At 44.0% G+C, this 20,427-nt stretch overlaps 11 non-coding genes across 11 annotated transcripts; all 11 read right to left on the bottom strand.

The window, feature by feature from the left end:
* Positions 1-4: 4 nt before the first annotated feature.
* Positions 5-77, bottom strand: TRNAT-CGU (transfer RNA threonine (anticodon CGU)). Its single transcript has one exon. It is a non-coding gene; the product is annotated as a tRNA-Thr (tRNA).
* A 1,804-nt stretch (positions 78-1,881) lies between these two features.
* On the bottom strand, positions 1,882-1,954 carry TRNAT-CGU (transfer RNA threonine (anticodon CGU)). Its single transcript has one exon. It is a non-coding gene; the product is annotated as a tRNA-Thr (tRNA).
* Positions 1,955-3,757: 1,803 nt separating this feature from the next.
* TRNAT-CGU (transfer RNA threonine (anticodon CGU)) lies at positions 3,758-3,830 on the bottom strand. The gene has a single exon. It is a non-coding gene; the product is annotated as a tRNA-Thr (tRNA).
* Positions 3,831-5,634: 1,804 nt separating this feature from the next.
* TRNAT-CGU (transfer RNA threonine (anticodon CGU)) lies at positions 5,635-5,707 on the bottom strand. The gene has a single exon. It is a non-coding gene; the product is annotated as a tRNA-Thr (tRNA).
* A 1,795-nt stretch (positions 5,708-7,502) lies between these two features.
* TRNAT-CGU (transfer RNA threonine (anticodon CGU)) lies at positions 7,503-7,575 on the bottom strand. The gene has a single exon. It is a non-coding gene; the product is annotated as a tRNA-Thr (tRNA).
* A 1,803-nt stretch (positions 7,576-9,378) lies between these two features.
* TRNAT-CGU (transfer RNA threonine (anticodon CGU)) lies at positions 9,379-9,451 on the bottom strand. The gene has a single exon. It is a non-coding gene; the product is annotated as a tRNA-Thr (tRNA).
* Positions 9,452-11,242: 1,791 nt separating this feature from the next.
* Positions 11,243-11,315, bottom strand: TRNAT-CGU (transfer RNA threonine (anticodon CGU)). The gene has a single exon. It is a non-coding gene; the product is annotated as a tRNA-Thr (tRNA).
* A 1,807-nt stretch (positions 11,316-13,122) lies between these two features.
* TRNAT-CGU (transfer RNA threonine (anticodon CGU)) lies at positions 13,123-13,195 on the bottom strand. Its single transcript has one exon. It is a non-coding gene; the product is annotated as a tRNA-Thr (tRNA).
* Positions 13,196-14,986: 1,791 nt separating this feature from the next.
* On the bottom strand, positions 14,987-15,059 carry TRNAT-UGU (transfer RNA threonine (anticodon UGU)). Its single transcript has one exon. It is a non-coding gene; the product is annotated as a tRNA-Thr (tRNA).
* A 1,803-nt stretch (positions 15,060-16,862) lies between these two features.
* On the bottom strand, positions 16,863-16,935 carry TRNAT-CGU (transfer RNA threonine (anticodon CGU)). Its single transcript has one exon. It is a non-coding gene; the product is annotated as a tRNA-Thr (tRNA).
* Positions 16,936-18,739: 1,804 nt separating this feature from the next.
* TRNAT-CGU (transfer RNA threonine (anticodon CGU)) lies at positions 18,740-18,812 on the bottom strand. Its single transcript has one exon. It is a non-coding gene; the product is annotated as a tRNA-Thr (tRNA).
* Between the last annotated feature and the right edge of the window lie 1,615 nt (positions 18,813-20,427).

The raw sequence follows: 20,427 nt of genomic DNA, 5'->3' as shown, positions 1-20,427 counted from the left end.
AATGAGGCCTCAGTGAGGATTGAACTCACAACCCCTGGTTTACGAGACCAGTGCTCTATCCACTGAGCTATGAGGCCATCTGTTTTGTTGGAGTGGCCATGTTTTTGTCGACTTAATATATTATGTGTCGTTCAGCAAAAAGAAATAGTAATATAAAGAAAAGCTTGTCTGTCAGATTTCATCTTCAGGATAGACTGGAAGCTTAAAGGGAATCTGTCCTCAGTGTCACCTGTACTAACCTATTGGTACAAGCTTGTAGTGTGGGTGATACTGAAGAAAATTACACTTACCATTCCCCAATCTGTGGTTTTGTTACGGCTGTTTTCCCAAGCCTCCGTGCACAGTGACATCTGTCTTCGATCTTCATAGGAAGTACTTCCTTCCCCTTTCCTGAGTCTACCATTTTGCAGAATGGAGCTCCACTCTGCAATAGACCCCTCTACTCCTATGCTGCAGAATGGAGCTCCACTCTGCAGGCAAGAACAGATTTCACTTCATGCCCACTGTACATGCAAAGGAGAAGCGTTATTCTGCAAAATGGAGCTCCTGGACTTTGTCTTTACCTGTGCTTTAGCTGGTACAAAGATGATGCTTCATTCGGACAGGATTATAATCTGGATGGTATGGGGACTCTTAGTGGAGGTTTGCCCCCCTATGTGAATGTACAGGTTACATTCACACAGGCAGGTGTACAGTGAGTTTCCTGCTTGAAGTTTGAGATGCGGCAAATTTTACGACGCAGCACAAACTCCTAGCGGGCAACTCACTGTAAACTCGAGAGAAATTGGGTTATTTCAGCTGTCCGGTCATGCCCGGGAGTTGTAGTTTTGCAACAGCGGGAGGCACACTGGTTGGGAAACACTGGTCTAAGCTGATGTCAGTATCATGCTATGAAATAATTGTCTGGATAAAGCAAGAAATAGGATCCTTTAAGGTCTTTTGTTCTGATTTGCATCACTTGCAGTCCAGAATTCAGAAGGTTGAAAATATTAAGTTGTGGTGTCTGGGGTGTTGCAATGGTGTAACAGGGTCTGGTGGTATTAACCCTTACTTGTCGTGACGCCAGGGTGGGGTTTGCTTAGTATTGAAGATCCTGCCGCCAACCGGCCCACAAACGGCAGGGATAATAAACGGAATGTCCACAGCAGAATTTATGAGATAACTGGAAACTTTTACTTGAACTTTTATGCAACAGTCTTTACAATAATACAGTTTCTCTCGAGGTAACCGGGATGCAGGTTCCTCACAGGCTTTGCTGGCACTGATAGTAATGAGCTTTCAGCGGGCCACTGTGCTACTAATTGTAAGATTTGAGTAAAATAGTAGTCAAACAGGATTTGTAGGTTTGAGCTTTATAACTCACGGTTTTAGTGGCTGCTGGTTCTTTAGGCTTTGGCCTAGTTGAGCTGAGATTGAAGATATGCTGATTGTGCTTCTTTAGTGTCCAGGTCTCAAGAGAGTGCAGGAACAAGAGGGAGAATTTACAGACTACAGCCCTTTATATATTAAGGGGCTGGACTAAGCTCATTGGCCAGCAAACCTGTAGGTCCGGAACCGAGTGAACTCTGGGTACATCACATGACCCAGGAAGGACCTTAAACCTCCGTACATTCACAACGGTAGATCACATGACCTGGGAAGGTCCTCTACATTTATTATACCTATACATTAAATAATAGACATGTAAATATAATTATATGAGGCGACCAAGGGGCAAGCCCTGCAGGAGAGCCCTGTGGGGATGGAGGAGCTCTAGCTGAGGGGACTTAATACAAGGGACTGTACGAGGTCCTGTAGCGTGACACCACAAAGTTTTAAAGAATTCTATTTTTATTTTTCCCCAGAATGTTAGATATTCAGATTATCCTAGACTAAGAAATGAGGCCTCAGTGAGGATTGAACTCACGACCCCTGGTTTACGAGACCAGTGCTCTATCCACTGAGCTATGAGGCCATCTGTTTTGTTGGAGTGGCCATGTTTTTGTCGACTTAATATATTATGTGTCGTTCAGCAAAAAGAAATAGTAATATAAAGAAAAGCTTGTCTGTCAGATTTCATCTTCAGGATAGACTGGAAGCTTAAAGGGAATCTGTCCTCAGTGTCACCTGTACTAACCTATTGGTACAAGCTTGTAGTGTGGGTGATACTGAAGAAAATTACACTTACCATTCCCCAATCTGTGGTTTTGTTACGGCTGTTTTCCTAAGCCTCCGTGCACAGTGACATCTGTCTTCGATCTTCATAGGAAGTACTTCCTTCCCCTTTCCTGAGTCTACTATTTTGCAGAATGGAGCTCCACTCTGCAATAGACCCCTCTACTCCTATGCTGCAGAATGGAGCTCCACTCTGCAGGCAAGAACAGATTTCACTTCATGCCCACTGTACATGCGGAAGAGAAGCGTTATGCTGCACAATGGAGCTCCTGGACTTTGTCTTTACCTGTGCTTTAGCTGGTACAAAGATGATGCTTCATTCGGACAGGATTATAATCTGGATGGTATGGGGACCCTTAGTGGAGGTTTGCCCCCCCATGTGAATTTACAGGTTACATTCACACAGGCAGGTGTACAGTGAGTTTCCTGCTTGAAGTTTGAGATTCGGCAAATTTTACGACGCAGCACAAACTCATAGCGGGAAACTCACTGTAAACTCGAGAGAAATTGGGTTATTTCAGCTGTCCGGTCATGCCGGGAGTTGTAGTTTTGCAACAGCGGGAGGCACACTGGTTGGGAAACACTGGTCTAAGCTGATGTCAGTATCATGCTATGAAATAATTGTCTGGATAAAGCAAGAAATAGGATCCTTTAAGGTCTTTTGTTCTGATTTGCATCACTTGCAGTCCAGAATTCAGAAGGTTGAAAATATGAAGTTGTGGAGTCTGGGGTGTTGCAATGGTGTAACAGGAAATGGTGGTATTAACCCTTACTTGTCGTGACGCCAGGGTGGGGTTTGCTTAGTATTGAAGATCCTGCCGCCAACCGGCCCACAAACGGCAGGGATAATAAACGGAATGTCCACAGCAGAATTTATGAGATAACTGGAAACTGTTACTTGAACTTTTATGCAACAGTGTTTACAATAATACAGTTTCTCTCGAGGTAACCGGGATGCAGGTTCCTCACAGGCTTTGCTGGCACTGATAGTAATGAGCTTTAAGCAGGCAACTGTGCTACTAATTGTAAGATTTGAGTAAAATAGTAGTCAAACAGGATTTGTAGGTTTGAACTTTATAACTCACGGTTTTAGTGGCTGCTGGTTCTTTAGGCTTTGGCCTAGTTGAGCTGAGATTGAAGATATGCTGATTGTGCTTCTTTAGTGTCCAGGTCTCAAGAGAGTGCAGGAACAAGAGGGAGAATTTACAGACTACAGCCCTTTATATATTAAGGGGCTGGACTAAGCTCATTGGCCAGCAAACCTGTAGGTCCGGAACCGAGTGAACTCTGGGTACATCACATGACCCAGGAAGGACCTTAAACCTCCGTACATTCACAACGGTAGATCACATGACCTGGGAAGGTCCTCTACATTTATTATACCTATACATTAAATAATAGACATGTAAATATAATTATATGAGGCGACCAAGGGGCAAGCCCTGCAGGAGAGCCCTGTGGGGATGGAGGAGCTCTGGCTGAGAGGACTTAATACAAGGGACTGTACGAGGTCCTGTAGCGTGACACCACAAAGTTTTAAAGAATTCTTTTTTTATTTTTCCCCAGAATGTTTGATATTCAGATTATCCTAGACTAAGAAATGAGGCCTCAGTGAGGATTGAACTCACGACCCCTGGTTTACGAGACCAGTGCTCTATCCACTGAGCTATGAGGCCATCTGTTTTGTTGGAGTGGCCATGTTTTTGTCGACTTAATATATTATGTGTCGTTCAGCAAAAAGAAATAGTAATATAAAGAAAAGCTTGTCTGTCAGATTTCATCTTCAGGATAGACTGGAAGCTTAAAGGGAATCTGTCCTCAGTGTCACCTGTACTAACCTATTGGTACAAGCTTGTAGTGTGGGTGATACTGAAGAAAATTACACTTACCATTCCCCAATCTGTGGTTTCGTTACGGCTGTTTTCCCAAGCCTCCGTGCACAGTGACATCTGTCTTCGATCTTCATAGGAAGTACTTCCTTCCCCTTTCCTGAGTCTACTATTTTGCAGAATGGAGCTCCACTCTGCAATAGACCCCTCTACTCCTATGCTGCAGAATGGAGCTCCACTCTGCAGGCAAGAACAGATTTCACTTCATGCCCACTGTACATGCGGAGGAGAAGCGTTATGCTGCAAAATGGAGCTCCTGGACTTTGTCTTTACCTGTGCTTTAGCTGGTACAAAGATGATGCTTCATTCGGACAGGATTATAATCTGGATGGTATGGGGACCCTTAGTGGAGGTTTGCCCCCCTATGTGAATGTACAGGTTACATTCACACAGGCAGGTGTACAGTGAGTTTCCTGCTTGAAGTTTGAGATGCGGCAAATTTTACGACGCAGCACAAACTCCTAGCGGGCAACTCACTGTAAACTCGAGAGAAATTGGGTTATTTCAGCTGTCCGGTCATGCCCGGGAGTTGTAGTTTTGCAACAGCGGGAGGCACACTGGTTGGGAAACACTGGTCTAAGCTGATGTCAGTATCATGCTATGAAATAATTGTCTGGATAAAGCAAGAAATAGGATCCTTTAAGGTCTTTTGTTCTGATTTGCATCACTTGCAGTCCAGAATTCAGAAGGTTGAAAATATGAAGTTGTGGTGTCTGGGGTGTTGCAATGGTGTAACAGGGTCTGGTGGTATTAACCCTTACTTGTCGTGACGCCAGGGTGGGGTTTGCTTAGTATTGAAGATCCTGCCGCCAACCGGCCCACAAACGGCAGGGATAATAAACGGAATGTCCACAGCAGAATTTATGAGATAACTGGAAACTTTTACTTGAACTTTTATGCAACAGTCTTTACAATAATACAGTTTCTCTCGAGGTAACCGGGATGCAGGTTCCTCACAGGCTTTGCTGGCACTGAGAGTAATGAGCTTTAAGCGGGCCACTGTGCTACTAATTGTAAGATTTGAGTAAAATAGTAGTCAAACAGGATTTGTAGGTTTGAGCTTTATAACTCACAATTTTAGTGGCTGCTGGTTCTTTAGGCTTTGGCCTAGTTGAGCTGAGATTGAAGATATGCTGATTGTGCTTCTTTAGTGTCCAGGTCTCAAGAGAGTGCAGGAACAAGAGGGAGAATTTACAGACTACAGCCCTTTATATATTAAGGGGCTGGACTAAGCTCATTGGCCAGCAAACCTGTAGGTCCGGAACCGAGTGAACTCTGGGTACATCACATGACCCAGGAAGGACCTTAAACCTCCGTACATTCACAACGGTAGATCACATGACCTGGGAAGGTCCTCTACATTTATTATACCTATACATTAAATAATAGACATGTAAATATAATTATATGAGGCGACCAAGGGGCAAGCCCTGCAGGAGAGCCCTGTGGGGATGGAGGAGCTCTAGCTGAGGAGACTTAATACAAGGGACTGTACGAGGTCCTGTAGCGTGACACCACAAAGTTTTAAAGAATTCTTTTTTTATTTTTCCCCAGAATGTTAGATATTCAGATTATCCTAGACTAAGAAATGAGGCCTCAATGAGGATTGAACTCACGACCCCTGGTTTACGAGACCAGTGCTATATCCACTGAGCTATGAGGCCATCTGTTTTGTTGGAGTGGCCATGTTTTTGTCGACTTAATATATTATGTGTCGTTCAGCAAAAAGAAATAGTAATATAAAGAAAAGCTTGTCTGTCAGATTTCATCTTCAGGATAGACTGGAAGCTTAAAGGGAATCTGTCCTCAGTGTCACCTGTACTAACTTATTGGTACAAGCTTGTAGTGTGGGTGATACTGAAGAAAATTACACTTACCATTCCCCAATCTGTGGTTTCGTTACGGCTGTTTTTCCAAGCCTCCGTGCACAGTGACATCTGTCTTCGATCTTCGTAGGAAGTACTTCCTTCCCCTTTCCTGAGTCTACTATTCTGCAGAATGGAGCTCCACTCTGCAATAGACCCCTCTACTCCTATGCTGCAGAATGGAGCTCCACTCTGCAGGCAAGAACAGATTTCACTTCATGCCCACTGTACATGCGGAGGAGAAGCGTTATGCTGCAAAATGGAGCTCCTGGACTTTGTCTTTACCTGTGCTTTAGCTGGGACAAAGATGATGCTTCATTCGGACAGGATTATAATCTGGATGGTATGGGGACCCTTAGTGGAGGTTTGCCCCCCCATGTGAATGTACAGGTTACATTCACACAGGCAGGTGTACAGTGAGTTTCCTGCTTGAAGTTTGAGATGCGGCACATTTTACGACGCAGCACAAACTCCTAGCGGGAAACTCACTGTAAACTCGAGAGAAATTGGGTTATTTCAGCTGTCCGGTCATGCCGGGAGTTGTAGTTTTGCAACAGCGGGAGGCACACTGGTTGGGAAACACTGGTCTAAGCTGATGTCAGTATCATGCTATGAAATAATTGTCTGGATAAAGCAAGAAATAGGATCCTTTAAGGTCTTTTGTTCTGATTTGCATCACTTGCAGTCCAGAATTCAGAAGGTTGAAAATATGAAGTTGTGGTGTCTGGGGTGTTGCAATGGTGTAACAGGGTCTGGTGGTATTAACCCTTACTTGTCGTGACGCCAGGGTGGGGTTTGCTTAGTTTTGAAGATCCTGCCGCCAACCGGCCCACAAACGGCAGGGATAATAAACGGAATGTCCACAGCAGAATTTATGAGATAACTGGAAACTTTTACTTGAACTTTTATGCAACAGTCTTTACAATAATACAGTTTCTCTCGAGGTAACCGGGATGCAGGTTCCTCACAGGCTTTGCTGGCACTGATAGTAATGAGCTTTAAGCGGGCCACTGTGCTACTAATTGTAAGATTTGAGTAAAATAGTAGTCAAACAGGATTTGTAGGTTTGAGCTTTATAACTCACGGTTTTAGTGGCTGCTGGTTCTTTAGGCTTTGGCCTAGTTGAGCTGAGATTGAAGATATGCTGATTGTGCTTCTTTAGTGTCCAGGTCTCAAGAGAGTGCAGGAACAAGAGGGAGAATTTACAGACTACAGCCCTTTATATATTAAGGGGCTGGACTAAGCTCATTGGCCAGCAAACCTGTAGGTTCGGAACCGAGTGAACTCTGGGTACATCACATGACCCAGGAAGGACCTTAAACCTCCGTACATTCACAACGGTAGATCACATGACCTGGGAAGGTCCTCTACATTTATTATACCTATACATTAAATAATAGACATGTAAATATGAGGCGACCAAGGGGCAAGCCCTGCAGGAGAGCCCTGTGGGGATGGAGGAGCTCTAGCTGAGAGGACTTAATAAAAGGGACTGTACGAGGTCCTGTAGCGTGACACCACAAAGTTTTAAAGAATTCTTTTTTTATTTTTCCCCAGAATGTTTGATATTCAGATTATCCTAGACTAAGAAATGAGGCCTCAGTGAGGATTGAACTCACGACCCCTGGTTTACGAGACCAGTGCTCTATCCACTGAGCTATGAGGCCATCTGTTTTGTTGGAGTGGCCATGTTTTTGTCGACTTAATATATTATGTGTCGTTCAGCAAAAAGAAATAGTAATATAAAGAAAAGCTTGTCTGTCAGATTTCATCTTCAGGATAGACTGGAAGCTTAAAGGGAATCTGTCCTCAGTGTCACCTGTACTAACCTATTGGTACAAGCTTGTAGTGTGGGTGATACTGAAGAAAATTACACTTACCATTCCCCAATCTGTGGTTTCGTTACGGCTGTTTTCCCAAGCCTCCGTGCACAGTGACATCTGTCTTCGATCTTCATAGGAAGTACTTCCTTCCCCTTTCCTGAGTCTACTATTTTGCAGAATGGAGCTCCACTCTGCAATAGACCCCTCTACTCCTATGCTGCAGAATGGAGCTCCACTCTGCAGGCAAGAACAGATTTCACTTCATGCCCACTGTACATGCGGAGGAGAAGCGTTATGCTGCAAAATGGAGCTCCTGGACTTTGTCTTTACCTGTGCTTTAGCTGGTACAAAGATGATGCTTCATTCGGACAGGATTATAATCTGGATGGTATGGGGACCCTTAGTGGAGGTTTGCCCCCCCATGTGAATGTACAGGTTACATTCACACAGGCAGGTGTACAGTGAGTTTCCTGCTTGAAGTTTGAGATGCGGCACATTTTACGACGCAGCATAAACTCCTAGCGGGAAACTCACTGTAAACTCGAGAGAAATTGGGTTATTTCAGCTGTCCGGTCATGCCGGGAGTTGTAGTTTTGCAACAGCGGGAGGCACACTGGTTGGGAAACACTGGTCTAAGCTGATGTCAGTATCATGCTATGAAATAATTGTCTGGATAAAGCAAGAAATAGGATCCTTTAAGGTCTTTTGTTCTGATTTGCATCACTTGCAGTCCAGAATTCAGAAGGTTGAAAATATGAAGTTGTGGTGTCTGGGGTGTTGCAATGGTGTAACAGGGTCTGGTGGTATTAACCCTTACTTGTCGTGACGCCAGGGTGGGGTTTGCTTAGTATTGAAGATCCTGCCGCCAACCGGCCCACAAACGGCAGGGATAATAAACGGAATGTCCACAGCAAAATTTATGAGATAACTGGAAACTTTTACTTGAACTTTTATGCAACAGTCTTTACAATAATACAGTTTCTCTCGAGGTAACCGGGATGCAGGTTCCTCACAGGCTTTGCTGGCACTGAGAGTAATGAGCTTTAAGCGGGCCACTGTGCTACTAATTGTAAGATTTGAGTAAAATAGTAGTCAAACAGGATTTGTAGGTTTGAGCTTTATAACTCACGGTTTTAGTGGCTGCTGGTTCTTTAGGCTTTGGCCTAGTTGAGCTGAGATTGAAGATATGCTGATTGTGCTTCTTTAGTGTCCAGGTCTCAAGAGAGTGCAGGAACAAGAGGGAGAATTTACAGACTACAGCCCTTTATATATTAAGGGGCTGGACTAAGCTCATTGGCCAGCAAACCTGTAGGTCCGGAACCGAGTGAACTCTGGGTACATCACATGACCCAGGAAGGACCTTAAACCTCCGTACATTCACAACGGTAGATCACATGACCTGGGAAGGTCCTCTACATTTATTATACCTATACATTAAATAATAGACATGTAAATATAATTATATGAGGCGACCAAGGGGCAAGCCCTGCAGGAGAGCCCTGTGGGGATGGAGGAGCTCTAGCTGAGGAGACTTAATACAAGGGACTGTACGAGGTCCTGTAGCGTGACACCACAAAGTTTTAAAGAATTCTTTTTTAATTTTTCCCCAGAATGTTAGATATTCAGATTATCCTAGACTAAGAAATGAGGCCTCAATGAGGATTGAACTCACGACCCCTGGTTTACGACACCAGTGCTCTATCCACTGAGCTATGAGGCCATCTGTTTTGTTGGAGTGGCCATGTTTTTGTCGACTTAATATATTATGTGTCGTTCAGCAAAAAGAAATAGTAATATAAAGAAAAGCTTGTCTGTCAGATTTCATCTTCAGGATAGACTGGAAGCTTAAAGGGAATCTGTCCTCAGTGTCACCTGTACTAACCTATTGGTACAAGCTTGTAGTGTGGGTGATACTGAAGAAAATTACACTTACCATTCCCCAATCTGTGGTTTCGTTACGGCTGTTTTCCCAAGCCTCCCTGCACAGTGACATCTGTCTTCGATCTTCATAGGAAGTAATTCCTTCCCCTTTCCTGAGTCTACTATTCTACAGAATGGAGCTCCACTCTGCAATAGACCCCTCTACTCCTATGCTGCAGAATGGAGCTCCACTCTGCAGGCAAGAACAGATTTCACTTCATGCCCACTGTACATGCAGAGGAGAAGCGTTATGCTGCAAAATGGAGCTCCTGGACTTTGTCTTTACCTGTGCTTTAGCTGGGACAAAGATGATGCTTCATTCGGACAGGATTATAATCTGGAAGTGTATGGGGACCCTTAGTGGAGGTTTGCCCCCCCATGTGAATGTACAGGTTACATTCACACAGGCAGGTGTACAGTGAGTTTCCTGCTTGAAGTTTGAGATGCGGCAAATTTTACGACGCAGCACAAACTCCTAGCGGGAAACTCACTGTAAACTCGAGAGAAATTGGGTTATTTCAGCTGTCCGGTCATGCCGGGAGTTGTAGTTTTGCAACAGCGGGAGGCACACTGGTTGGGAAACACTGGTCTAAGCTGATGTCAGTATCATGCTATGAAATAATTGTCTGGATAAAGCAAGAAATAGGATCCTTTAAGGTCTTTTGTTCTGATTTGCATCACTTGCAGTCCAGAATTCAGAAGGTTGAAAATATGAAGTTGTGGTGTCTGGGGTGTTGCAATGGTGTAACAGGGTCTGGTGGTATTAACCCTTACTTGTCGTGACGCCAGGGTGGGGTTTGCTTAGTATTGAAGATCCTGCCGCCAACCGGCCCACAAACGGCAGGGATAATAAACGGAATGTCCACAGCAAAATTTATGAGATAACTGGAAACTTTTACTTGAACTTTTATGCAACAGTCTTTACAATAATACAGTTTCTCTCGAGGTAACCGGGATGCAGGTTCCTCACAGGCTTTGCTGACACTGATAGTAATGAGCTTTAAGCAGGCCACTGTGCTACTAATTGTAAGATTTGAGTAAAATAGTAGTCAAACAGGATTTGTAGGTTTGAGCTTTATAACTCACGGTTTTAGTAGCTGCTGGTTCTTTAGGCTTTGGCCTAGTTGAGCTGAGATTGAAGATATGCTGATTGTGCTTCTTTAGTGTCCAGGTCTCAAGAGAGTGCAGGAACAAGAGGGAGAATTTACAGACTACAGCCCTTTATATATTAAGGGGCTGGACTAATCTCATTGGCCAGCAAACCTGTAGGTCCGGAACCGAGTGAACTCTGCGTACATCACATGACCCAGGAAGGACCTTAAACCTCCGTACATTCACAACGGTAGATCACATGACCTGGGAAGGTCCTCTACATTTATTATACTTATACATTAAATAATAGACATGTAAATATAATTATATGAGGCGACCAAGGGGCAAGCCCTGCAGGGATGGAGGAGCTCTAGCTGAGGGGACTTAATACAAGGGACTGTACGAGGTCCTGTAGCGTGACACCACAAAGTTTTAAAGAATTCTTTTTTTTATTTTTTCCCAAATGTTAGATATTCAGATTATCCTAGACTAAGAAATGAGGCCTCAGTGAGGATTGAACTCACAACCCCTGGTTTACGAGACCAGTGCTCTATCCACTGAGCTATGAGGCCTTCTGTTTTGTTGGAGTGGCCATGTTTTTGTCGACTTAATATATTATGTGTCGTTCAGCAAAAAGAAATAGTAATATAAAGAAAAGCTTGTCTGTCAGATTTCATCTTCAGGATAGACTGGAAGCTTAAAGGGAATCTGTCCTCAGTGTCACCTGTACTAACCTATTGGTACAAGCTTGTAGTGTGGGTGATACTGAAGAAAATTACACTTACCATTCCCCAATCTGTGGTTTCGTTACGGCTGTTTTCCCAAGCCTCCGTGCACAGTGACATCTGTCTTCGATCTTCATAGGAAGTACTTCCTTCCCCTTTCCTGAGTCTACTGTTCTGCAGAATGGAGCTCCACTCTGCAATAGACCCCTCTACTCCTATGCTGCAGAATGGAGCTCCACTCTGCAGGCAAGAACAGATTTCACTTCATGCCCACTGTACATGCGGAGGAGAAGCGTTATGCTGCAAAATGGAGCTCCTGGACTTTGTCTTTACCTGTGCTTTAGCTGGGACAAAGATGATGCTTCATTCGGACAGGATTATAATCTGGATGGTATGGGGACCCTTAGTGGAGGTTTGCCCCCCCCCCCATGTGAATGTACAGGTTACATTCACACAGGCAGGTGTACAGTGAGTTTCCTGCTTGAAGTTTGAGATGCGGCAAATTTTACGACGCAGCACAAACTCCTAGCGGGAAACTCACTGTAAACTCGAGAGAAATTGGGTTATTTCAGCTGTCCGGTCATGCCGGGAGTTGTAGTTTTGCAACAGCGGGAGGCACACTGGTTGGGAAACACTGGTCTAAGCTGATGTCAGTATCATGCTATGAAATAATTGTCTGGATAAAGCAAGAAATAGGATCCTTTAAGGTCTTTTGTTCTGATTTGCATCACTTGCAGTCCAGAATTCAGAAGGTTGAAAATATGAAGTTGTGGTGTCTGGGGTGTTGCAATGGTGTAACAGGGTCTGGTGGTATTAACCCTTACTTTTCGTGACGCCAGGGTGGGGTTTGCTTAGTATTGAAGATCCTGCCGCCAACCGGCCCACAAATGGCAGGGATAATAAACGGAATGTCCACAGCAAAATTTATGAGATAACTGGAAACTTTTACTTGAACTTTTATGCAACAGTCTTTACAATAATACAGTTTCTCTCGAGGTAACCGGGATGCAGGTTCCTCACAGGCTTTGCTGGCACTGATAGTAATGAGCTTTAAACAGGCCACTGTGCTACTAATTGTAAGATTTGAGTAAAATAGTAGTCAAACAGGATTTGTAGGTTTGAGCTTTATAACTCACGGTTTTAGTGGCTGCTGGTTCTTTAGGCTTTGGCCTAGTTGAGCTGAGATTAAAGATATGCTGATTGTGCTTCTTTAGTGTCCAGGTCTCAAGAGAGTGCAGGAACAACAGGGAGAATTTACAGACCACAGCCCTTTATATATTAAGGGGCTGGACTAAGCTCATTGGCCAGCAAACCTGTAGGTCCGGAACCGAGTGAACTCTGGGTACATCACATGACCCAGGAAGGACCTTAAACCTCCGTACATTCACAACGGTAGATCACATGACCTGGGAAGGTCCTCTACATTTATTATACCTATACATTAAATAATAGACATGTAAATATAATTATATGAGGCGACCAAGGGGCAAGCCCTGCAGGAGAGCCCTGTGGGGATGGAGGAGCTTTAGCTGAGGGGACTTAATACAAGGGACTGTACGAGGTCCTGTAGCGTGACACCACAAAGTTTTAAAGAATTTTTTTTTTATTTTTCCCCAGAATGTTAGATATTCAGATTATCCTAGACTAAGAAATGAGGCCTCAGTGAGGATTGAAATCACGACCCCTGGTTTACGAGACCAGTGCTCTATCCACTGAGCTATGACGCCATCTGTTTTGTTGGAGTGGCCATGTTTTTGTCGACTTAATATATTATGTGTCGTTCAGCAAAAAGAAATAGTAATATAAAGAAAAGCTTGTCTGTCAGATTTCATCTTCAGGATAGACTGGAAGCTTAAAGGGAATCTGTCCTCAGTGTCACCTGTACTAACCTATTGGTACAAGCTTGTAGTGTGGGTGATACTGAAGAAAATTACACTTACCATTCCCCAATCTGTGGTTTCGTTACGGCTGTTTTCCCAAGCCTCCCTGCACAGTGACATCTGTCTTCGATCTTCATAGGAAGTAATTCCTTCCCCTTTCCTGAGTCTACTATTCTACAGAATGGAGCTCCACTCTGCAATAGACCCCTCTACTCCTATGCTGCAGAATGGAGCTCCACTCTGCAGGCAAGAACAGATTTCACTTCATGCCCACTGTACATGCAGAGGAGAAGCGTTATGCTGCAAAATGGAGCTCCTGGACTTTGTCTTTACCTGTGCTTTAGCTGGGACAAAGATGATGCTTCATTCGGACAGGATTATAATCTGGAAGTGTATGGGGACCCTTAGTGGAGATTTGCCCCCCCATGTGAATGTACAGGTTACATTCACACAGGCAGGTGTACAGTGAGTTTCCTGCTTGAAGTTTGAGATGCGGCAAATTTTACGACGCAGCACAAACTCCTAGCGGGAAACTCACTGTAAACTCGAGAGAAATTGGGTTATTTCAGCTGTCCGGTCATGCCGGGAGTTGTAGTTTTGCAACAGCGGGAGGCACACTGGTTGGGAAACACTGGTCTAAGCTGATGTCAGTATCATGCTATGAAATAATTGTCTGGATAAAGCAAGAAATAGGATCCTTTAAGGTCTTTTGTTCTGATTTGCATCACTTGCAGTCCAGAATTCAGAAGGTTGAAAATATGAAGTTGTGGTGTCTGGGGTGTTGCAATGGTGTAACAGGGTCTGGTGGTATTAACCCTTACTTGTCGTGACGCCAGGGTGGGGTTTGCTTAGTATTGAAGATCCTGCCGCCAACCGGCCCACAAACGGCAGGGATAATAAACGGAATGTCCACAGCAAAATTTATGAGATAACTGGAAACTTTTACTTGAACTTTTATGCAACAGTCTTTACAATAATACAGTTTCTCTCGAGGTAACCGGGATGCAGGTTCCTCACAGGCTTTGCTGACACTGATAGTAATGAGCTTTAAGCAGGCCACTGTGCTACTAATCGTAAGATTTGAGTAAAATAGTAGTCAAACAGGATTTGTAGGTTTGAGCTTTATAACTCACGGTTTTAGTAGCTGCTGGTTCTTTAGGCTTTGGCCTAGTTGAGCTGAGATTGAAGATATGCTGATTGTGCTTCTTTAGTGTCCAGGTCTCAAGAGAGTGCAGGAACAAGAGGGAGAATTTACAGACTACAGCCCTTTATATATTAAGGGGCTGGACTAAGCTCATTGGCCAGCAAACCTGTAGGTCCGGAACCGAGTGAACTCTGCGTACATCACATGACCCAGGAAGGACCTTAAACCTCCGTACATTCACAACGGTAGATCACATGACCTGGGAAGGTCCTCTACATTTATTATACTTATACATTAAATAATAGACATGTAAATATAATTATATGAGGCGACCAAGGGGCAAGCCCTGCAGGGATGGAGGATCTCTAGCTGAGGGGACTTAATACAAGGGACTGTACGAGGTCCTGTAGCGTGACACCACAAAGTTTTAAAGAATTCTTTTTTTATTTTTCCCCAGAATGTTAGATATTCAGATTATCCTAGACTAAGAAATGAGGCCTCAGTGAGGATTGAACTCACAACCCCTGGTTTACAAGATCAGTGCTCTATCCACTGAGCTATGAGGCCATCTGTTTCGTTGGAGTGGCCATGTTTTTGTCGACTTAATATATTATGTGTCGTTCAGCAAAAAGAAATAGTAATATAAAGAAAAGCTTGTCTGTCAGATTTCATCTTCAGGATAGACTGGAAGCTTAAAGGGAATCTGTCCTCAGTGTCACCTGTACTAACCTATTGGTACAAGCTTGTAGTGTGGGTGATACTGAAGAAAATTACACTTACCATTCCCCAATCTGTGGTTTCGTTACGGCTGTTTTCCCAAGCCTCCGTGCACAGTGACATCTGTCTTCGATCTTCATAGGAAGTACTTCCTTCCCCTTTCCTGAGTCTACTATTTTGCAGAATGGAGCTCCACTCTGCAATAGACCCCTCTACTCCTATGCTGCAGAATGGAGCTCCACTCTGCAGGCAAGAACAGATTTCACTTCATGCCCACTGTACATGCGGAGGAGAAGCGTTATGCTGCAAAATGGAGCTCCTGGACTTTGTCTTTACCTGTGCTTTAGCTGGGACAAAGATGATGCTTCATTCGGACAGGATTATAATCTGGATGGTATGGGGACCTTTAGTGGAGGTTTGCCCCCCCATGTGAATGTACAGGTTACATTCACACAGGCAGGTGTACAGTGAGTTTCCTGCTTGAAGTTTGAGATGCGGCAAATTTTATGACGCAGCACAAACTCCTAGCGGGAAACTCACTGTAAACTCAAGAGAAATTGGGTTATTTCAGCTGTCCGGTCATGCCGGAAGTTGTAGTTTTGCAACAGCGGGAGGCACACTGGTTGGGAAACACTGGTCTAAGCTGATGTCAGTATCATGCTATGAAATAATTGTCTGGATAAAGCAAGAAATAGGATCCTTTAAGGTCTTTTGTTCTGATTTGCATCACTTGCAGTCCAGAATTCAGGAGGTTGAAAATATGAAGTTGTGGTGTCTGGGGTGTTGCAATGGTGTAACAGGGTCTGGTGGTATTAACCCTTACTTGTCGTGACGCCAGGGTGGGGTTTGCTTAGTATTGAAGATCCTGCCGCCAACCGGCCCACAAACGGCAGGGATAATAAACGGAATGTCCACAGCAAAATTTATGAGATAACTGGAAACTTTTACTTGAACTTTTATGCAACAGTCTTTACAATAATACAGTTTCTCTCGAGGTAACCGGGATGCAGGTTCCTCACAGGCTTTGCTGGCACTGATAGTAATGAGCTTTAAGCAGGCCACTGTGCTACTAATGGTAAGATTTGAGTAAAATAGTAGTCAAACAGGATTTGTAGGTTTGAGCTTTATAACTCACGGTTTTAGTGGCTGCTGGTTCTTTAGGCTTTGGCCTAGTTGAGCTGAGATTGAAGATATGCTGATTGTGCTTCTTTAGTGTCCAGGTCTCAAGAGAGTGCAGGAAGAAGAGGGAGAATTTACAGACTACAGCCCTTTATATATTAAGGGGCTGGACTAAGCTCATTGGCCAGCAAACCTGTAGGTCCGGAATCGAGTGAACTCTGGGTACATCACATGACCCAGGAAGGACCTTAAACCTCCGTACATTCACAACGGTAGATCACATGACCTGGGAAGGTCCTCTACATTTATTATACCTATACATTAAATAATAGACATGTAAAAATAATTATGTAAGGCGACCAAGGGGCAAGCCCTGCAGGAGAGCCCTGTGGGGATGGAGGAGCTCTAGCTGAGGGGACTTAATACAAGGGACTGTACGAGGTCCTGTAGCGTGACACCACAAAGTTTTAGAGAATTCTTTTTTTATTTTTCCCCAGAATGTTAGATATTCAGATTATCCTAGACTAAGAAATGAGGCCTCAGTGAGGATTGAACTCACGACCCCTGGTTTACGAGACCAGTGCTCTATCCACTGAGCTATGTGGCCATCTGTTTTGTTGGAGTGGCCATGTTTTTGTCGACTTAATATATTATGTGTCGTTCAGCAAAAAGAAATAGTAATATAAAGAAAAGCTTGTCTGTCAGATTTCATCTTCAGGATAGACTGGAAGCTTAAAGGGAATCTGTCCTCAGTGTCACCTGTACTAACCTATTGGTACAAGCTTGTAGTGTGGGTGATACTGAAGAAAATTACACTTACCATTCCCCAATCTGTGGTTTCGTTACGGCTGTTTTCCCAAGCCTCCGTGCACAGTGACATCTGTCTTCGATCTTCATAGGAAGTACTTCCTTCCCCTTTCCTGAGTCTACTATTTTGCAGAATGGAGCTCCACTCTGCAATAGACCCCTCTACTCCTATGCTGCAGAATGGAGCTCCACTCTGCAGGCAAGAACAGATTTCACTTCATGCCCACTGTACATGCGGAGGAGAAGCGTTATGCTGCAAAATGGAGCTCCTGGACTTTGTCTTTACCTGTGCTTTAGCTGGGACAAAGATGATGCTTCATTCGGACAGGATTATAATCTGGATGGTATGGGGACCTTTAGTGGAGGTTTGCCCCCCCATGTGAATGTACAGGTTACATTCACACAGGCAGGTGTACAGTGAGTTTCCTGCTTGAAGTTTGAGATGCGGCAAATTTTACGACGCAGCACAAACTCCTAGCGGGAAACTCACTGTAAACTCGAGAGAAATTGGGTTATTTCAGCTGTCCGGTCATGTCGGGAGTTGTAGTTTTGCAACAGCGGGAGGCACACTGGTTGGGAAACACTGGTCTAAGCTGATGTCAGTATCATGCTATGAAATAATTGTCTGGATAAAGCAAGAAATAGGATCCTTTAAGGTCTTTTGTTCTGATTTGCATCACTTGCAGTCCAGAATTCAGAAGGTTGAAAATATGAAGTTGTGGTGTCTGGGGTGTTGCAATGGTGTAACAGGGTCTGGTGGTATTAACCCTTACTTGTCGTGACGCCAGGGTGGGGTTTGCTTAGTATTGAAGATCCTGCCGCCAACCGGCCCACAAACGGCAGGGATAATAAACGGAATGTCCACAGCAAAATTTATGAGAAAACTGGAAACTTTTACTTGAACTTTTATGCAACAGTCTTTACAATAATACAGTTTCTCTCGAGGTAACCGGGATGCAGGTTCCTCACAGGCTTTGCTGGCACTGATAGTAATGAGCTTTAAGCAGGCCACTGTGCTACTAATGGTAAGATTTGAGTAAAATAGTAGTCAAACAGGATTTGTAGGTTTGAGCTTTATAACTCACGGTTTTAGTGGCTGCTGGTTCTTTAGGCTTTGGCCTAGTTGAGCTGAGATTGAAGATATGCTGATTGTGCTTCTTTAGTGTCCAGGTCTCAAGAGAGTGCAGGAACAAGAGGGAGAATTTACAGACTACAGCCCTTTATATATTAAGGGGCTGGACTAAGCTCATTGGCCAGCAAACCTGTAGGTCCGGAACCGAGTGAACTCTAGGTACATCACATGACCCAGGAAGGACCTTAAACCTCCGTACATTCACAACGGTAGATCACATGACCTGGGAAGGTCCTCTACATTTATTATACCTATACATTAAATAATAGACATGTAAATATAATTACATGAGGCGACCAAGGGGCAAGCCCTGCAGGAGAGCCCTGTGGGGATGGAGGAGCTCTAGCTGAGGGGACTTAATACAAGGGACTGTACGAGGTCCTGTAGCGTGACACCACAAAGTTTTAAAGAATTCTTTTTTTTATTTTTCCCCAGAATGTTAGATATTCAGATTATCCTAGACTAAGAAATGAGGCCTCAGTGATGATTGAACTCACGACCCCTGGTTTACGAGACCAGTGCTCTATCCACTGAGCTATGAGGCCATTTGTTTTGTTGGAGTGGCCATGTTTTTGTCGACTTAATATATTATGTGTCGTTCAGCAAAAAGAAATAGTAATATAAAGAAAAGCTTGTCTGTCAGATTTCATCTTCAGGATAGACTGGAAGCTTAAAGGGAATCTGTCCTCAGTGTCACCTGTACTAACCTATTGGTACAAGCTTGTAGTGTGGGTGATACTGAAGAAAATTACACTTACCATTCCCCAATCTGTGGTTTCGTTACGGCTGTTTTCCCAAGCCTCCGTGCACAGTGACATCTGTCTTCGATCTTCATAGGAAGTACTTCCTTCCCCTTTCCTGAGTCTACTATTCTGCAGAATGGAGCTCCACTCTGCAATAGACCCCTCTACTCCTATGCTGCAGAATGGAGCTCCACTCTGCAGGCAAGAACAGATTTCACTTCATGCCCACTGTACATGCGGAGGAGAAGCGTTATGCTGCAAAATGGAGCTCCTGGACTTTGTCTTTACCTGTGCTTTAGCTGGTACAAAGATGATGCTTCATTCGGACAGGATTATAATCTGGATGGTATGGGGACCCTTAGTGGAGGTTTGCCCCCCATGTGAATGTACAGGTTACATTCACACAGGCAGGTGTACAGTGAGTTTCCTGCTTGCAGTTTGAGATGCGGCAAATTTTACGATGCAGCACAAACTCCTAGCGGGAAACTCACTGTAAACTCGAGAGAAATTGGGTTATTTCAGCTGTCCGGTCATGCCGGGAGTTGTAGTTTTGCAACAGCGGGAGGCACACTGGTTGGGAAACACTGGTCTAAGCTGATGTCAGTATCATGCTATGAAATAATTGTCTGGATAAAGCAAGAAATAGGATCCTTTAAGGTCTTTTGTTCTGATTTGCATCACTTGCAGTCCAGAATTCAGAAGGTTGAAAATATGAAGTTGTGGTGTCTGGGGTGTTGCAATGGTGTAACAGGGTCTGGTGGTATTAACCCTTACTTGTCGTGACGCCAGGGTGGGGTTTGCTTAGTATTGAAGATCCTGCCGCCAACCGGCCCACAAACGGCAGGGATAATAAACGGAATGTCCACAGCAAAATTTATGAGATAACTGGAAACTTTTACTTGAACTTTTATGCAACAGTCTTTACAATAATACAGTTTCTCTCGAGGTAACCGGGATGCAGGTTCCTCACAGGCTTTGCTGGCACTGATAGTAATGAGCTTTAAGCAGGCCACTGTGCTACTAATTGTAAGATTTGAGTAAAATAGTAGTCAAACAGGATTTGTAGGTTTGAGCTTTATAACTCACGGTTTTAGTAGCTGCTGGTTCTTTAGGCTTTGGCCTAGTTGAGCTGAGATTGAAGATATGCTGATTGTGCTTCTTTAGTGTCCAGGTCTCAAGAGAGTGCAGGAACAAGAGGGAGAATTTACAGACTACAGCCCTTTATATATTAAGGGGCTGGACTAAGCTCATTGGCCAGCAAACCTGTAGGTCCGGAACCGAGTGAACTCTGGGTACATCACATGACCCAGGAAGGACCTTAAACCTCCGTACATTCACAACGGTAGATCACATGACCTGGGAAGGTCCTCTACATTTATTATACCTATGCATTAAATAATAGACATGTAAATATAAT

The sequence above is a fragment of the Hyla sarda genome, chromosome 1, assembly GCF_029499605.1.
Source record: "Hyla sarda isolate aHylSar1 chromosome 1, aHylSar1.hap1, whole genome shotgun sequence".
Taxonomy (NCBI): domain Eukaryota; kingdom Metazoa; phylum Chordata; class Amphibia; order Anura; family Hylidae; genus Hyla; species Hyla sarda.
The sequence above is the reverse complement of the archived record's forward strand: the minus strand, read 5'-3'. Positions and strand labels throughout refer to the sequence as shown.